Source organism: Chiloscyllium plagiosum, chromosome 17 (assembly GCF_004010195.1).
Source record: "Chiloscyllium plagiosum isolate BGI_BamShark_2017 chromosome 17, ASM401019v2, whole genome shotgun sequence".
Lineage (NCBI taxonomy): Eukaryota > Metazoa > Chordata > Chondrichthyes > Orectolobiformes > Hemiscylliidae > Chiloscyllium > Chiloscyllium plagiosum.
This window is the reverse complement of record NC_057726.1, coordinates 26,829,613-26,846,081: the sequence shown is the minus strand read 5'-3', so window position 1 is coordinate 26,846,081 and position 16,469 is coordinate 26,829,613. Positions and strand designations below refer to the sequence as shown.

At 41.3% G+C, this 16,469-nt stretch overlaps 1 protein-coding gene across 1 annotated transcript in view; it reads left to right on the top strand.

Moving 5' to 3' along the window:
* The first annotated feature begins 6,034 nt into the window (after positions 1-6,034).
* The window catches only part of wwp2 (WW domain containing E3 ubiquitin protein ligase 2), a 204,497-nt gene continuing 194,062 nt past the window's right edge, over positions 6,035-16,469 (top strand). Inside the window, exon 1 of the mRNA XM_043706703.1 lies at positions 6,035-6,089. The gene's annotated coding sequence lies outside the window, so the exon portion shown is untranslated. The remainder of the gene's footprint in view (positions 6,090-16,469) is intronic.

Below are 16,469 nucleotides of genomic sequence, written 5' to 3'. Positions count from 1 at the left end.
TGGAGGGAGTGTAACTAAAGTTTTCCAGACTGTGAATGGTCGCACTTGTAAATAAAGAAAGCCCGGATTACTGAATCGTTTAGGACTTTGGAAGAATTGGGGTGGGTAATGAAGTTCTAACAGGACTAAATAGGGTAAACACAGGAATGACATTCCCATTGACCAGGGATTCCAGACTTAGGGATTACCATTTATTGATATAGGGTAGGTCATTTAGAGCTGAGATGAGGAGAAAATTCTTCAATCAAGGAGAGGTGAGCCTGTGGAATTCTGTGCCACAGAAAGCAGTTGAGGCCAAAACATTGAATGTTTTCAAGTAGGAGTTAGACATAGTTCAGAACTAAGAATCAAAGGGCATGGAGAGAAAATGGAATTAGGGTAAACTGTCAGATGATCAGCCATGACCGTAATGAATGGTGAGGCAGTCTCGAAGAGCTGAATGATATATTCTCATTTCTAAGTTCCTATGCTGCTCCAAAGACATTTTAAGCACAGGGACAAGCAGCTGTCTCATCGATTGGACTGGGTGCATCTCAGGGTTGCTTGCTCTCTCTTAGTTCCCATTTATTTTGTGCTTAATTCGATGCTCAAAACACCCCTGCCTTGCCTTGTGTTTTGGCACTTTGCTGCCTTAGCCAGAGCCTAAACATTCATTATACTTCTGTCTTGACTTCCTGTTTAGAGCAGACACAAAGCCAAATGGCTTGTCATGGTTGTCTGCATCGATCAATCAAGACAGTGCCCATGTTACTGTATGACTCCATACTATGAGAAAGTGAGGACTGCAGATGCTGGAGTACCAGAGTTGAAAAATGTGGTGCTAGAAAAACACAGCAGGCCAGGCAGCATCCGAGGAGCAGGAGAATTGACGTTTCGGGCATAAGCCCTTCTTCAGGAATCAGCACCACATTTTTCCAGCACCACATTTTTCAACTCTGGCTCCATACTATGTCAATCTCATACCTACAGAATGCACTAGCAGTGTACATAGCAAACACACCGTTGGTTCAGTGCAGTTATCCCATCAGTGCAAATTTCTTCTGTTTTGCAGTAATATACAACTAGCATTACAAGCGAACTCTAAGTATGTTAATTACCTAGGAGGAAATGAAAGGCCGAATAATGTATTGAGTTAGAATATTTACTGAAGTTATTACTGAAAGAACTATGGACTAGTTTTGAATATATTGTAGAATAAAGAATACATTTATTTCCTTCTCAATATCCACATTTTTATCTGTGTGGCTTGCCAACTGTATGTAAGGTTTTCAAACATTCATTTGATTTTAATTGGTCAGCCAAGTGTCTGACCACTGCAAAAAACCATTACCATGATAAGAACTTCCAAGCCAAGCTAATGAGAATGGAATGTCTGTTTGCCTGATTTGAAGTGCACATCCTTTCTGTATAATACACACTCCATTTATTGACTTCCAGAAAGTCTACCAAGAGTTCAGAAATTCTCAGAGTGAATAGGTGTTTTACATGAACAAATGAAAAAGGAACAAAAGTAGTGCTCTTCAAGCCTGCTCTGATTTTCAATATATTGATGGCTGACCTGATTTTAACCTCAACTCTACATTCCTGCATACTCCCTATAATCTTTCAACACCTTGGTAATTAAGAATCTATTCACCTCTACTTTAAAAATATTTAAAGATTCTGCATCCACTGCCTTTTGAGGAAGTGAATTCTGAGAGCCTTCTGAGAGTCTTTTTTCTTCATCTCTATTTTAAATGGGCGGCCTCTTATTTTTAAATTATGACCCCTAGTTCTATATTTTTCCATAAGCGGAAACATTCTTTCCATGTCTATCAAGTTCCCTCAGAATCTTTTTTGTTTCAATTAAGTCCCCTCTGACTCTTCGAAACTCTGGAGGATACAGGCCTAATTTGTCTAGCCTTTCCTCATAAAGTAATCCACTCATTTCAGGTGTTTGTCTAATAAACCTTCTCTGAATTTCCTCCGGGTGCTCCGGTTTCCTCCCACAGTCCAAAGATGTGCAGGTCAGGTGAATTGGCCATGCTAAATTGCCCGTAGTGTTAGGTAAGGGGTAAATGTAGAGGTATGGGTGGGTTGCGCTTCGGCGGGGCGGTGTAGACTTGTTGGGCCGAAGGGCCTGTTTCCACACTGTATATAATCTAATCTAATCTAATCTAATCTAATCTGAATTGCTTCCAACACATTAATGTTCTTCTGTCAGTATAGTAACCAGTACTGTACACAACCTTCCAAGTGCAGTCTCACCAATGCCCTGTATAACTGATGTGGTTAAGGATAATATTAACAGTACGGTTCAACTCAACATTTCTGGTAAGATAGACATGAGACCTGCCTCCTCATCCACTCCGAGAGTGGTAAAACCACCACTGTCAAGGAAATAGCTTTTGATAATGTATCAAAAAGCAATGGATCAAGGACCTGCTCTTAATCTGATAATCTGAAGAATGCCTTAACCTGTAGAAGATCTGTGCATTTGAATGGATGCTACATTTGACAGATTTAGTTGTGAAAACATGGTTAAGAACTACTATTACAACTATATTCTGGCGAAAGGACAACTGAATAGTTCAATACTAGTACATAAGAAAATCAAATGTGCGAAAATTTAACTTTGATCTTTTCCTGAAGGATCTCATTTCATATCCACAGGATCTTTGCATGACGTGCTTTACCTGTCTTAAACAAAAATAGAAATAGCTGAAGCAAATCAGCTGGTCTAGCAGTATCTGTGGAGGGAAAACAGAGTTAATGTGTGGAGTCCAGTTTGATCTTGCCTCAAAACTGATTGTATCCAGGTTGGTATACATGCTAAAGATGGAATTGGAGTGGAGAGGCTTGGAGTAGGGAGCAAATGGTGGGTGGAGGTGGAGCCCAGAGAGAATGAACACTTGGAGAGGCAAAAGAATGGGTAATGGTCAGCATGGGAAAATCAGCTGTTGCTAATGGGGGCCATTTGTAGCTGACATGCGTATTTGAGTTGTTTGTGGTAGCAGCCTGGTGTGTAGGGGTTGAAGAAGGACATGGAAAAAGGTGCTTAGGCCCTAAAACTGTTGATCTCGACATAAAGTCCTGAAGGTGCAAGGTCTCCAAACGGCAAATGAGATTCTGTTCTTCAAGCTTGCGCTGAGCTTCAGGGAAGCACTGCAGCAAGCCTGAGACAGAGACATTGTTCAGGAAACATGTTGGTGTATTGAAATGGCAGGCAACTGAAAGCTCAGGGTCATTTTTGCGGATAGAATATAAGTGTTCTGCAAAGCCATTGCTCAGTTTGCGTTTTCTCTCCCAGTATTGAGATCACATTGAGAGCAGCAAATAGAGTAAATTAGACTGAGTGAAGTGCAGGTAAATTGCTGTTTCACCCGGAAAATGTGTCTGGGGCCTTGCATATTGAGGAGCAAGGAAGTAGATGGGCAGGTGTTACATCTTCTGCAATTGCATGCGAAGGTGCAGTGGAAATGTGGGGAGGCATTATGATTGGAGAAGTGGGCCAAGGTGTCCCAGAGAGAATAGTTCCTGTGGAAGGCTGACAATAGAGGCAAGGGCAATATATGTCTGGTGGTGGCATCCTGCTGGAGGTAGCGGAAATGGTGTCTCATGATCTTTTGAATATGGGGTGGTAAGTGAGGACCAGGGTGACCCTATTGGTGCTGTGGGAGGGAAGACAAGGGGTGAGGGCCGAATGTAGAAAAAGATGAACATTTTGGAGGCCCCTTTGTGAAAGCTGGTACATCAGGATAGATGTGATGGAGATAGAGAATGGAATGGAATCTTTGCAGGAAGCAGGGTGAGATGACGTATAGTCCAGGTAACTATGGGGGTCAGTCAGTGCGTAGTGGATATTGGTGGCCAGACTATCCCCAGAAATGGATACAGATATGTTGAGGAATGGGGTGGGGGGTTGCAATCAGAGATGAACCAGGAGGTGAGAGCATGATGGAAATTGGAAATTGAAATAGATAAATTTTTCTAACTCCGAAAAAGAGAATGGAGCAAGAGAAAGAGTTGTGGAGAGGAACCTGAGTAGGATCGGAACAAGACATGTTCCACATCTGCTGTCAAGAGACAGGCATAACTGGGCCCAAGTGAGTAGCCATGGCTACACCTTTGAGCTGAAGAAAGTGAGAGGAGCTAAAGGAGAAATTGTTCAAAGTATGGACAAGCCCAGCCAGGCGGAGGAAGGTGGTGGTCGATGGGGGCAGGGTTCAAGACCTTTGTCCAGAAAGAAGTGGCGAGCGTCAAGACCATCCTAATGGAAGATGTATAAAGTTAAAAATCACACAACACCAGGTTATAGTCCAACAGGTTTATTTGGAAACACTAGCTTTCAGAAGCACTAGCTTTCAAATAAACCTGTTGGACTATAACCTGGTGTTTTGTGATTTTTAACTTTGCACACCCCAGTCCAACACTGAAACCTCCAAATCATGACGACTGATGGAAGATGGATATGTAAGGGGATTGCATGCCCCTGGCAAAGAGGTGGCAGGTGGAGCTCATGAACTGGAAATTCTAAAACTGACATAAAGCATCACAAGGATTGCAGATGTAAGTGGGAAGAGAATGGATAGAGTGAGAAAAAAAATTGAGTCGAGGCAAAAAGAGATGAATTTTGTGGGGCACAAGCAGGCAGATACAATGGTTCTGCCTGGGCAGTCCTGTTGTGGATTTTGGGAAGGAGATAGAAACGAGCTATATGGGATTGGGGGACTATAAACCTGCTGGCACTTGTGGGTGGGGGAACATGCTTAGTGGGGAGATCACTAGATGAAATCAGTTTAGTGACTGTTGTGGACACAAAGGCCTGATGCTCGATGGTGGTGTAAAAGTCTGGGGGGCATAGGAGGAGGCCTTTGTTTTCTGATTTTGTGACCCCTTCTTATTACATATCCACAAGTCACCAAGAATGCAGGTATAGGTAACATTGAAAACATTACCTATACCTGCAAATAAATCCCCAGGGATCTGGAAGAATGGCACAATTTTTCCTCAAGCTTCCAAGTTATTTTGATCTGCACAGCTCTGTGACTCTATGAACAGCAGAGCTGCAGCTGGAGTGACTTACTCTGCTGCCATCTTATTGTGTTTGTAATTGGGGATAGTACAATTAGGGCAACAGACACTGTTCTCTGCGATCAGGATTATGAGTCCTGAAGGCTGTGTTGTTTGTCTGTAACATGATTTGGAGATGCTGGTGTTGGAATGGGGGTTACAAAGTTAAAAATTACACAACACCAGGTTATAGTCCAACAGGTTTAATTGGAAGCACTAGCTGTAACAAACATTGGAAGTGAAAGAGTTAATATTTCAAGTCTAATATGGCTTCAGAACTGAAAAAGAGTCATATTGGACTTGGAAAAGTTCTGAAGAAGAGTTATATCTCAATGTTTACTTTCCACAGATGCTGCCAGACCTGCTGAGTTTTTCCAGTCTTTTGTGTTTGTTTCAGATTTCCAACATCAACAGCATTTTGCTTTTATGTCAGTTTTTTCAGCATCTTTGCCAATGTTCCTGTTTGAATTCAACATCTATGTCCTCCACAATCACCTGACGAAGGGGCAGCGCTCCAAAAGCTAGTGCTTCCAATTAAACCTGTTGGACTCTAACCTGGTGTTGTGTGATTTTTTTTATTTGTCCATTCCGGTCCAACACCAGCATCTCCAAATCTGAGTAACCTGTCATTGATTTTTCTGTCCAGCCGTGGCAATGTGCAGTTTTGCCGCAACACTTGTCTATATAGCAGTCATACCTGCACTTCAACAATCATCGATTTGTTGTAAAGCACTTTAGATCATTGGCAGGGCATCACAATGCTAAGTTTTCCACTACATGGTACTGGATTCCACTCGCTAGCGACATTTTTATAGCAAATTATAACAAAGTTGACTAAGACACTTGTCGAGGTGTTAAGTTCAACTGCTTCAATAAGGGAAGATATTGTATGGAAGATCAGGCTCAGGTGGGTCAAACAATCTGGTTACCAAGGCCCGGCTCCAGTCTGAACCTTAATGTTGCTAGGCTGCAGAACGACTTCCGGTCAGGTGACAAGTCAGCTGACAGTGGAGGCGGAAGTGGAAGCGACGATTGAGGTAAAGTGGTGGCTGATGGCCGCTGATGTGACTATTTATTAATTGGGGGGAGGGGGCTTGGACTTTTAGCAGTAATTGGTTTAATTAATCGTTTCAGAGCGCACGGTGCGAGGTTGTAGGTGGGCTGTGTGTTCGGTCTAGCGAAGCCCGTAGCGCTGTCACTTGTTCAGGGTTTCCAGTCGGTGATAAATACTAACAGCGGGTTGTCGGGGCAGCTGCCGGGGGGTTGGCTCACCTCTTCCGTCTTCAGATCTTTGAACGCAGACCCAGGAAGCTGCTGGAACACTGGGCACCCTCACATTCCACTTTCCAGAAAATTCGCTTAACCTGCCTTCCATTAGATAACACGTCGGACTTTAAATATCAAGATAACACTCCTGTAGAGATTTTAACGTTTAGTGAAATTTCATGATGAATGTTTTAAAATGCTGGGCACAGACTCTTAAATAGTTTTACTTCTCCCCGAAGCTGGAGAGGGATTGACTTGGGTGCATGTCCATACAGTTTGTGTTTTGTTTTTGCCTGAATCCAGACTGACTGTCTGTAAGGATGGTATGAGCCGCCTGAAGGAAAGAGTCCTCCCTTCCTTTGGGAACTTGTTCATAGCTTAATGCGCTGTATTTATATCCAGGGATCTGTACCCCACAACTTGGGTAAAGCCTACCGCGGTGTTTAATCAAGGTTGGAGTTTTGGTCGTAACTGAATTGCATATATAAATTTGTTATAGCCAAATCTCCCCGGCTTCCCTACTGCACTAGTCTCAAAGTTGGAGAGTTTTTTTTCTACATACAGTATAAGGTTCCTTCCCGTGCGCCTGCCCGGAGGCTTTCTGCAAATTATGGCCAGACTTTCCTGTTCAGTTTTATTGTAATTGAGTTTTTTTTTAAACTCAGCGTAGTCTTTATGTTTAATGCGTCTTTGTAAAAACTTACCCCCGCCTGTAGATTCAACTAAATGGCGTCTGAATAAGTTAAAACGTTAAATAAAGAAAAAAATGCTGCTCATCTTATTCTGATTTGGTTTATGCCCACTTTGAGTGTATTCTGAGATTTGGCGATAAATCGGTGTGCGTCAGCGGGAATGGCTGCATTTTTGCGTCGAGGATTTGATCATGCCTATTCAGGAAATTCCAGGCTCTTGTTTACTATTGATGCAAAACTGAAAGTACCCGATACCACTGCTAAGTTTACTGCATAAGACACACCTCACCGTTTATGCTGATTGATGGATAGTGGAGGAATTTTGCAGTGAGTATTCATGAGAATCCAAAAGGATTTTATAAACACATTAAGGGCAAAAAGGTAACTTGGGAGAGAAAAGGGCTCCTCCAAAGGCAGCCTTTGTGTGAAACCACAGGGGATGGGGAATATACTAAATGAGTGTTTTGCATCCGTGTTTACTGTGGAGAATGACAGGGAAGATTATACAATGTGGGGAAATAGATGGTGACCTGTTGAAAAATGTCCATAATAAGGAAGAGGAGATGCTGAATGTCTTAAAGCACATGAAGGTGATCAGGGCCTGGACTTGATCTGGTGTACCCTAGCACTCTGTGGCAAGCCAGGGAAATGATTGTTGGGACCATTGCTGAGATATTTGTATTATTGATAGTCACAGGAGGGATGACTGGAGGTTGACTAACATGGTGCTACTATTTTAAAACAGGTAGTAAGGAAAAGCCAGGGAACTATAGACTAGTGAACCTGATATCAGTGTTGGGTGCTTTATTGGAGGGAACCGTGAGGGGCAGGATTTACAAGTATTTAGAAAGTCAAGGACTGATTAGAGATAGCTGACATGACTTTGTGTGGGAAATACTGTCACACTAAGTTGATTGACATTATGTGGAGGACCAGTGTTGGACTGGGGTGGACGAAGTTAAAAATCACACCACACCAGGTTTATAGTCCCATAGTTTATTTGGAAGCACTAGCTTTCGGAGCAATGCTCCATCAGGTGGTTCTACATAACCTGGTGTGTTTTTTTTAAACTAAGCTGATTTAGTTTTTTTTAAATAAGTAACTAAGAGAATTGATGAGGGCAGAGCAGTGGACATGATCTATATGGACTTCTGTGAACCTTTCAACAAGGTTCCTCATGTAGACTAGTTAGCAAGGTTATATCTCATGGAATATAGGGAGAGCTAGCCGTTTGGATACAGAACTGACTTGAAGGAACAAGACAGGGTGGTGATGACTTTTCAGCATTTATATAAATGATTTTGATATGAACATAGATGATATAGTTAGTAGGTTTGCAGATGACACCAAAATTGGAGGTGTACTGGACAGCGAAGAAGGTTACCTCCGAATACAATGGCATTCCTGATCAGATGGGCTGAAGAGTGGTAGATGAAGTTTCATTTAGATAAATGTGAGGTGTTGCATTTTGGAAAGGCAAATCAGGGCAAGACTTATACACTTAATGGTAAGGTCCTGGGGAGTGTTGCTGAACAAAGAGACCTTGGAGTGCAGGTTCATAGCTCCTTGAAAATGGTGTCGCAGGTAGATAGGATAGTGAAGAAGGCATTTAGTATGCTTTTTCTTTATTGGTCAGAGCATTGAGTCTAGGAGATGCAAAGTCATGTTGCAGTTGTATAGGATATGGTGAGGCCACGTTTGGAATATTGTGCACTGTTCTGGTCTCCCTCCTATGGGAATGATGTTGTGAAACTTGAAAGGGTTCAGAAAAGATTTACAAGGATGTTGCCAGGTTTGGAGGATTTGAGCTACAGGGAGAGGCTGAACAGGCTGGGGCTGTTTTGCCTGGAGCGTCGAAGGATGAGGGGTGACCTTATTATTGTTTATAATATCATGAGGGGTGTGGATAGGGTAAATAGGCAAGGTTTTCTTTTCCTGGGGTGGGGGAGTCCAGAACGAGAGGGCACAGGTTTAGTGGGAAAGATTTAAAAGGGACCTAAGAAGCAACTTTTTCACACAGAAGGTGTTGTATGTGTGAAATGAGCTGCTAGAGGAAGTGGTGGTGGCTGGTACAATTCATTTACCCATCTGGATGGGTATATGAATCGAAAGGTTTTAGAGGAATATGGACCAAGTGCTGGCAAATGGGACTGGATTAATTTAGAGTGTCTGGTTGGCATGTACGAGTTGAACCAAAGGGTCTTGTTTCTGTTCTGTCCATCTCTATGACTCTGTAAAGTTTCCAATTTGTGAATATTTAATTGTATGTATGTACTTATTGTCAGAAAGATGTTGGACTACCTATCTTCCTTGTGATAATTGTGAAGATTTGATACAATTGGAACAGCATTTTATTGAAATGTGGATTCTTATACATACTGTTACACTTTAAGATGTTTCTGTACTTCACATGGCACGTTGGCTTCCCAAGCAAAACAGAGCTCTTGTAGCCTAGAATATTTAACATACAACAAAAGGAAAGTATCAATAAGATCAGTAAATACAGAGAAAATGAATTGTACATTAATTCTTGACGTGAAGCATTAAAGAAAAGCTTTTTTAAATATTGTAGTTGGGACCTCTATTTTTAAAATTTATTTATAGGAACATAGGAACAGGAGTAGGCAATTCATTCATCAAGCTGTTCCACCATTCAGTGAAGTCATGGCTGATCTGTGGCTTAAATCCAAAAGTCTGCTCATATTCTTTAATACCTTTGCTTAATGACATGGTGTTGCTGTGGTTAGCACTGTTCCCTCATAGTTCCAGGGACCTGGGTTCGATTCCAGCCTTTGGTGACTGTGTGGAGTTTGCATGTTCTTCCGTGTCTCTGGGAGTTTCTGCCAGGTGCTTCAGTTTCTCTTAAGAATCCAAACGTGCAGGTTATGTGGATTGACTGGCTGTGCTAAATTGTCGAGAGTATCCAGGGGTGTAGGCTAGGTGGATTAGCCATGGTAACTGAAGGGTTTCAAGGATAGAGTTGGGGGCTGGGTTTGGGTGGAATGCTTTTTGGAGAGTTGGTGCAGATTTGATTGGCCTAATATACTCTTTGTGCACTGTAGTGATTCTATGATTCAATACAAGTGTTAACAACAATATGTATCTCATATCTAAAATTAACAACTGATCCTGCATCCATTGCATTATTTCAGTTTATGAAGGATAAAAATTGGAGAAAAGAGAAATCCTCATGTGGTCAGGGAAAAGGAAATCTCATTGAAGATAGTAAAGATAGTTTACCACATGGTAAAAAGGAAACCCATGAGGGGGAAATAGAAGTAAAAAAGCTCACGTGTTTTCACTGCAATCAAAAAGGCCAAATGAAGTCACAATGTTCGTGATTTAGAGAAAGCACTGGAAAGATGAATGTGAGCAAACAGGATAAGTCAGTAAATTTTGTTGGTAAAGGAAAGCACAGTGAAGCTAAAAAGTTGCAAAAGAATGTGCAACCTGGTCAGGGTTTGTTGAGAAGGAGATGCCAGCTTTCTTGAAAGAATTTACTTGAATGAGTAAGGTTTACTTGCATTCTGGCAGGAGTAGATAATGAAATTAAGATTTTGAGATATGGCAGTAAGCCAGTCTTTGAGACATGAGGAGTTACTTAATTCAGAAGGAGAATTGCAAGAAAAGGTAGCGATATGAGGAATTCACGGTCAGAAGAGCAGAGTTCCATTATATAAAGCGAGGTTTGAGATTCCAGTGAAACGTGGGGAAATGGTGGTTGGAGTAGTAGAGAAATTCTCAATTCCGGAAATACTGTTTATCCTTGGTAATGATATCGCTGGATCACAGATGGAAGCGATGCCTAGTGTGGTTGAAAAACTAGTGGAAAATCATGCAATTGAGGTGTTACAGGAAGTATATTCTGGCATTTTACCTGACTGTGTGGTAACCAGGTCACAAAGCTACAGATTGAAGCAGAAGGGGAAATCAAGGAATAAAGATAAGGAAGTTGAAGTTCAGTTTATCAGAAACTGTTTGATCAATTGGTTGAGGAAAAAAACAAGAATGATGGAGGGCAAAGTGGATATTTTTAGTTCGGGCAAATTAGCTGAATCAGAAGAGAAAGATGAAAAAATGAAGTGGTTGCATTAAAAACCGTACACAAGAAGAATCTACATGTATCCCAGAATGTTATTATCTTAAAACTGAAATCTTGATGAGGAAATGAAGACTATCATATTCAGGTGGATGAAAAATGCGCAGAAATTCATCAGGTTATGTAGTGGTGAGTTACAGAGAAGGAGGTTTTGGGTAGCACACGAAATACCAGGTAGAAGGTTATTTGGGAATAAGGAGATCTCAAGTCAAAATACAAAAAACATTTTTATTGGCCTGAACTGCTTAAGGATGTGGTTGACTTTTGCTGGACATGCTTTGTCAGGTAATTGGAAATCCTCAGGTCGTGATAAAATCAGCATCCTTAATACCAATTCTCGCATTCGAAGAACGTTTTACAAGATTCTGAATTGATTGCGTAGGATCCCTACCTCAAATAAAAAATGGGAATCAGCATTTGTTAACTCTAATAGATGCCTCTACGAGATTTCCAGAGGCCAATCTATTGCGCAGTTTCACGACTAAAAGAATTGTAGAAGAGTTATTCAAATTTTTTTTAACTAGATATGGACTACTCAGAGGTACAATCAAGTCAAGGGTCAAATTTTACATCAAAATTATTCAAGAAAGTTTTGGACAGCTTAGAAATAAAACAATTCAGATCCAATACATACCACCCAGAATCGTAGGGAGCATTTGAGTGGTGGCATCAAACTTTAAAGATCTTGTGAGAGCTTATAGGTAAGATTGTCCAAATGAATGGGATAAAGGAATTCCGTTTGTATTTTCCACAATTAGGGATGTATGAATTAATCAACTAAATTCAGTTCATTAGGACTAGTGTTTGGATATGATGTGAGAGGACCACTGAAATTAATTAAGGAGAAATTGGTGACACAGAGTTCAGAGGTGATATCTTTGGACCATGTATCAAAGTTTAGGGAAAGATAAAACAGAGCGGGTGAATTGGCTTGAAGCATGTAAAATTAGCACAGCATGGGATGAAGCAGGAAGTACACCAGATCAAAAATTCACTTGATCAAGAAGTCACTTCACCTGTTGAAGGAGCAACACTTTGGAAGCTTGTGATGTAAAATCAACCTGTTGGATGATAACCTGGGGTCATGTGACTTCTGACCTTGTCCACCACAGTCCAACACCAGCAACCTCCACATAATGTTTTTAAGTGATGGAGGCATGATGATACAATGGCTTTTAAGTGTGATTTGTCCTTTTTTTATGAAATGAGGTTGAGACAGAGGTAGTGAATGGTCTGCTTCAAGCCAATAAAGTAAACAACTTGTGAGGCCCTGGGGCATTTTAAAAAGTTGGAATAATAGAAGCTGTCTGAATGGGTGGGGTCAAGCACAAAAGCAGGATTTTTGATTTAGCTTTCAACTGTTGCTAGGTCGTGAATCTGGATTTGGAATCTGAACAAGTGTATCCCAGGACATTGTGGAGGCTAGGGAAGAAATTGCAGGGCCCCTAGCAAAGATTTATATCATTGATAGCCACGGGTGAGGTGACAGAAGACTAGAGAGTGGCTAATGAGGTGCCATTATTTAAGAAAGGCTGCAAGGAAAAGCCAGGGAACTATAGACCAGTGAGCCTGACATCGTAGTGGGTAAGTTGTTGGAGGGTATTCTGAGAGGCAGGATCTACATGCATTCGGAAAAGGGAGGACTGATTAGGGATAGTCAGCATGCTTTGCGCTTGTGAAATTGTCTCCCAAACTTGATTAAGTGTTTTGAAAAGGTGATCAAGAAGATAAGTGAAGGCAGAACAGTTGATGTAGTTTATATGGAATTCAGCAGGGTGATTGACAAGTTAGTGCATGGTAAACTGATTTAGTGAGGTTAGATTACATGGGATCCACGAAGAGCTAGCCAATTGGATACAAAATTGGTAGAGGGTTGTTTTTCAGTTGGTGGTCTGTGACCAATGATGTGTCACAAGGATCAGTGCTAGGTTCACTGTTATTTGTCATTTACATAAATGATTTAGAATGAGAATATAGAATGGCATGGTTAATAAATTTGCAGATGACACCAACATTGGTTGTAAAGTGGACAGTCAAGAAATTTTATCTAAGATTGCAACAGGATCTTGATCAATTGGACCAGTGGGCTGAGAAATGGCAGATGGAGTTTAAATTTACATAAATGTATTTTGCTAAGACAAATCAGTGCACGTTTTACACAGTTAATGGTAGAGTCCTGGGGAGTCGTGTTGAACAGGAAGACACCTAGGAGTACACTACATAATTCCTTGAAAGTAGCATTGCAGGTGGACAGTAGTGAAGAATGCATGCTTGCCTTCATTGGTCAGAGCATTGAGAACATGGGTTGGGACATCATCTTATGGCTGTACAAGATATTGGTAAGGCCACGTTTGGAGTACTGTGTGCAATTTGGTCACCCTGCATTTGGAAAGATGTCATTAACCTGGAAAGGGTGCAAAAAAGAATTATTGGGCTATTACCTAGACTAGGGGATTTGAATTAAAAGGAGAGGCTGGGACTTTTTTTTCGTGGAGTGTAGAAGGCTGAGGGGACCTGATAGAGGTTTATAAAACTACGAGAGACCGAAGTAGGATAAATAGCCAAGGTCTTTTCCCCCAAGGTAGGTGAGTCCAGAACTAGAGAGCTTAGGTTTAAGGTGAGAGGGAAAAGATTTAAGAGATGTGAGGGAAAACCTTTTCAGAGGGTGGTGTGTATTTGGAATGAGCTGCTAGAGGAAGTTGTAGATGCGAGTACAATTACATTTAAAAGACGTTTGGATAGGTGAATGAACAGGAGAAGTTTGGAGAGATATGGGCCAAATGCAGGCAGACAAGACTTGTTCAGTTTAAGAAACCTGGTCAGAATGGACAAGTTGGGCTGAAGGTCTGTTTCTGTGCTGTCTGACTCTATCACCCGACTTGATGAAAATGTTTTCGAGACCTTGCATCGATTTATGTTGGGACGTTTTTTGGAGGGGCGGTCAAAGGAAGGAGAGAAAATAGTTTGATTAGTGTTCCTACTCTGGCTGAAATCCATGATCTCTCTTCTAGAAACAAGAGTCTTGCCAACTGAGATAATTGAGCAAATTTCAAGAGAAAAGCCAAGTTATGTATTGTAGGTTGGAACACCAGCAAGTAATTAACTAAAACAGTTTCCTGCTTACTATTTTGATAATCATTACAGATTAATCACGTATGTTTCACTGCTGCTTTTAAAACACAAGGGAGAACCCAATTACACTGTTCTGGGAAAATAACAAAGCTTATGCTTTGTGCTGCCCTGAAAAATATTTTGGACAAATATAACAATCTGTTTTAAAAAAGCAAAGTCTGAAAATGGCTATAATTTCCATCTTTCCCATAATATGATGCATGATGAAAAAGCAACAATGCTGCTGGAAAAAAAGATAGGTTTGACAAAATAGTGGTTCAGTACTCTTGGAAACTGACGGTTTTTATTTCAACAGGTGAAGTGAAATAGACAATTTAATGTCTTGTACTTAAACTTAATGTGGGCTAATGAAACTGCGAGAAGTAAGTAGTAATAAGAACATAGACATTTTAAATAGATTGATCATTTGGCTTGTATATATGTGTTTTGTATAAAGAAAACAAACTTTCTATAGACTCTGTTGACATTGCTGTCAAATGGCTTAAGGACTAATAAATGCAACAAAGTATTTGAGTTAGAGTAATTGTGTAGATAATTGCGCAACTCCTCTACACAAACTAAGACTAAAAAAAGGCATAGCTGATCTTAATTTTTTGAGTTAATATTAATTTAGGGAAACACATCCTGCTGCACTTGGCGTAGAGTCTCAGGATCCTGAACAACGTAAGTCACCAAAATGGGCAAATAAGAGTGTCAAGTAAAAAGTGAGGACTGCAGATGTTGGAGATCAGAATTGAAAAGTGTGGCGGTGGAAAAGCATATCAGATCAGGCAGCATTCGAGGGGCAGGAGAGTTGATGTTTCGGCGTAAGCCTTTCATTAGGACATCCAGGTCTGGGATCGGCAAGACACTAATGAAACTGCTACTAATAAGTCACATTATCTAACTGTTCTGCAGTCCTAAAAACTAGAATGCTTTCTGGTGGAAATGATTGTCTCATCCGCTACATGTGTGATTGAGAGTGAAAAGCTCACCTGTTAAGTCATCTGACGCGATAATGCAAAGACTTCCCTGCTTTTCATTTCAATGTAAATTCTTATTTGCAAAAGAAAACAGCCTTTAATTTGTTTAAATGTCTTGAGTTAATGCTTAGAAAGTTTCTGGCTAAATTTTGAGATTTTTCCAATACTGTACAAGGCACTAGTCAGAACACAGCTGGTATACTGTGAACAGCGTTGGGCCTCTTATCTGTGGAAAAGGTATATGTATACTGGCATTGGAGATGCACAGAAGGTACTCTAGGCTGATACTATGATGATTTTACTGTCTTTAGCAAAGGTTGAGTTGATTTGGCTTGTGCTCAGAATTTCGATAAATGAGAGGGGATCTTATCATACAAGATTGTTAGATGACTTGACAGAGTAGATGCAGAAGGGTTGTTTCCCCGGTGAGAGAGTCGAGGACTAGAGGACATAATCACAGAATAAGGGGGTCGCACATTTTAAGACAGAAATGAGAAGGTTTTTTTTGAGAGTAGCGAACCTGTGGAATGCTTTACTATAGAGGGGCATTAAGTATATTCAAAGATGAGAGAGACAGCTTTTTAATAAGTAATGGAGTCAAAGATTATAGAGAGAAGGCAGGAAAGTGGTATACTGAATTATTAAATCCAGCCATGATCTTATTGAATGGTGGAGCAGACCTGATAGGTTGGATTAGAGTGGTGCTGGAAAAGCACAGCAGGTCAGGCAGCATCCGAGGAGCAGGAAAATCGACGTTTTGGGCAAAAGCCCTTCATCAGGAATAGAGGCAGGGAGCCTCCAGGGTGGGGAGATATGTTGGAGGGGGTCAGAGAGGACTTCCTGGACCTCTCCATCTCCATTAATGATGACCGACTTGACACTGACATTTTTTACAAACCCACCGACTCCCACAGCTACCTGGATTACACCTCTTCCCACCCTACTGCTTGCAAAAATGCCATCCCGTATTCCCAATTCCTCCGCCATATCTGCTCCCAGGTGGACTAGTTGCACCACAGAACACACCGTTTGGCCGCCTCCTTCAGAGACCACAATTTCCTTTCCATGTGGTTGAAGATGCCCTCCAACGCATCTCATCCACATCCCGCACCTTTGCCCTCAAACCCCACCCCTCCAACCGTAACAAGGACAGAACCCCCCGGTCCTCACCTTCCATCCTACCAACCTTCGCATTAACTGCATCATCTGCCACCTCCAAACGGACCCCACCACCAGAGATATATTTCCCTCCCCACCCCTTTCCGC